This window comes from Populus nigra, chromosome 2 (genome assembly GCF_951802175.1).
Source record: "Populus nigra chromosome 2, ddPopNigr1.1, whole genome shotgun sequence".
In the NCBI taxonomy this organism is placed as follows: domain Eukaryota; kingdom Viridiplantae; phylum Streptophyta; class Magnoliopsida; order Malpighiales; family Salicaceae; genus Populus; species Populus nigra.
In genome coordinates, this window is record NC_084853.1 from 13555542 (window position 1) to 13558041 (window position 2500).

Below are 2500 nucleotides of genomic sequence, written 5' to 3' on the forward strand. Positions count from 1 at the left end.
GGCAGCGCAGATTTTGCGACGAACATGGGCTGGGCGATGGACTGTCCAGGCCAGGCAGGAAAATTTGTCGAGGGGACACGCTGACGAAACAGCGCTGGTTCAGGCACGGCGGGCAGTGTTGGAATCGGCAGCGCCGACGAAATCGGCAAAGTCGGCAGAATCGGCAGCGCAGATTTTTCGACGAACACGGGCTGGACGGTGGACTGTCCAGGCCAGGCAGGAAAATTCGTCGAGGGGACACGCTGACGAAACAGCGCTGGTTCAGACACGGTGGGCGCAGTGTTGGAATCGGCAGCGCCGAGAAAATCGGCAAAGTCGGCAGAATCGGCAGCAGGTGCTGGCGATGAGTCAGGACGGACTGGATAGTCCAAGGCTCGATGAGAAAGACCGCTGGTTTAGACACTGGGGCAGTGGCAGCCCGCGGGGCAGTGTCGGCAGATTCGGCAGCAGTGTCTGCCGATTCGGCAGCGTTGGCTTGTTGGCGCGGGGGGCCGATGCGAGTGGGGACTTGGGCAGCGGGCAGTGAAAGCAAGAGTTTCCCCGATGCTGCCGGGAAAAACGCTCCCCGGGATGGCCGGGTGAGATGACCCGGCGGCCCGCGACGGGTCATTCAATTCCATGCCCCGTCAACATAACTCCCGATGTACTGTTTGCTTTTTCGGAAGAAGAGATCCATCCCCCCATCCTCGGCCAGCCAAAAACGCTCCAATTAATGGCCGGGTGAGATGACCCGGCGGCCCGCGACGCGTCATTCAAATCACTGCCCTATCGGCTACAACTGCTGATGGGTGGGATTAGAGGCCTGCCATGGTGGTGAGGGGCGGCGAGGACCGTGAAAGCTAGAGTTTTTCAGAGGCTGCCGGGAAAAAGGCCCCTCGGGTGGCGGGGTGCGAGGACCAGGCGCGTCATTCAATTCTCTTCCCTATCAACTTGGCTCCCGTTGGCGGGATTGGAGGCCTACTGTTTGTTACAGGGCTAAAATCGTCAGGGGAAGAGCTGACGAAACAATGCTGGTTTGGATGCAGGGGGTAGTGTTGGAATCGGCAGCGCGGACAAAATCGGCAAAGTCGACAAAAAAGACTGTTGGTCTGGACATCGGGGCAGCGGCAGCCATGCCGACAGGGGGGGAAATCGGCAGCGCAGATTTGTGCAGCTGCAGGTTCGTCGGGGAAATCGGCAGCGCAGATTTTTCGATGAACATGGGCTGGAAGATGGACTGTCCAGGCCAGGCAGGGAAATTCGTCAAGGGGACACGCTGACGAAACAGCGCTGGTTTAGACACGGTGGGTGCAGTGTTGGAATCGGCAGCGCCGACGAAATCGGCAAAGTCGGCAGAATCGGCAGCGGGTGCTGGCGATGAGTCTGGACGATTTATAGTCCAGGGCTTGATGGAAAAGACTGTTGGTCCAGACAATGGGGCAGTGGCAGCGCGGATTTGTGCAGCTGCAGGTTCGTCGGGGAAAATCGGCAGCGCAGATTTTTCGACGAACAGGGGCTGGGCGCTGGACTGGCCGGGCCAGGCAGGAAAATTCGTCAGGGGGCCACGCTGACGAAAACAGGGGCTGCGGAGTGGAAAATCGGCAGCGCAGATTTTTCGACGAACAGGGGCTGGACCGGCCGGGCCAGGCAGGAAAATTCGTCAGGGGGGCACGCTGACGAAAAGAGGGGCTGCCGCGTGGAAAATCGGCAGCGCAGATTTTTCGACGAACAGGGGCTGGATGCTGGACCGGCCGGGCCAGGCAGGAAAATTCGTCAGGGGGGCACGCTGACGAAAAGAGGGGCTGCCGCGTGGAAAATCGGCAGCGCAGATTTTTCGACGAACAGGGGCTGGACCGGCCGGGCCAGGCAGGAAAATTCGTCAGGGGGGCACGCTGACGAAAAGAGGGGCTGCCGCGTGGAAAATCGGCAGCGCAGATTTTTCGACGAACATTCGTCAGGGGGGCACGCTGACGAAAAGAGGGGCTGCCGCGTGGAAAATCGGCAGCGCAGATTTTTCGACGAACATTCGTCAGGGGGGCACGCTGAGGAAAACAGGGGCTGCCGCGTGGAAAATCGGCAGCGCAGATTTTTCGACGAACATTCGTCAGGGGGGCACGCTGAGGAAAACAGGGGCTGCCGCGTGGAAAATCGGCAGCGCAGATTTTTCGACGAACAGGGGCTGGATGCTGGACCGGCCGGGCCAGGCAGGAAAATTCGTCAGGGGGGCACGCTGACGAAAAGAGGGGCTGCCGCGTGGAAAATCGGCAGCGCAGATTTTTCGACGAACAGGGGCTGGACGCTGGACTGGGCCAGGCAGGAAAATTCGTCAGGGGGGCACGCTGACGAAAACAGGGGCTGCCGCGTGGAATGGCAGCCTACACGCAGATGCGAATTCGGCAGCGCACGATGGCTTGAGCAGGTCATGGGTTCGACTTGGCGCGATCTGAAACCTGGACGAGGGACTGTCGACGCTGGACGAGCCAGCGCGGTGGCCTGTCGTGCCCCGTTCAGGGGGGGCCTG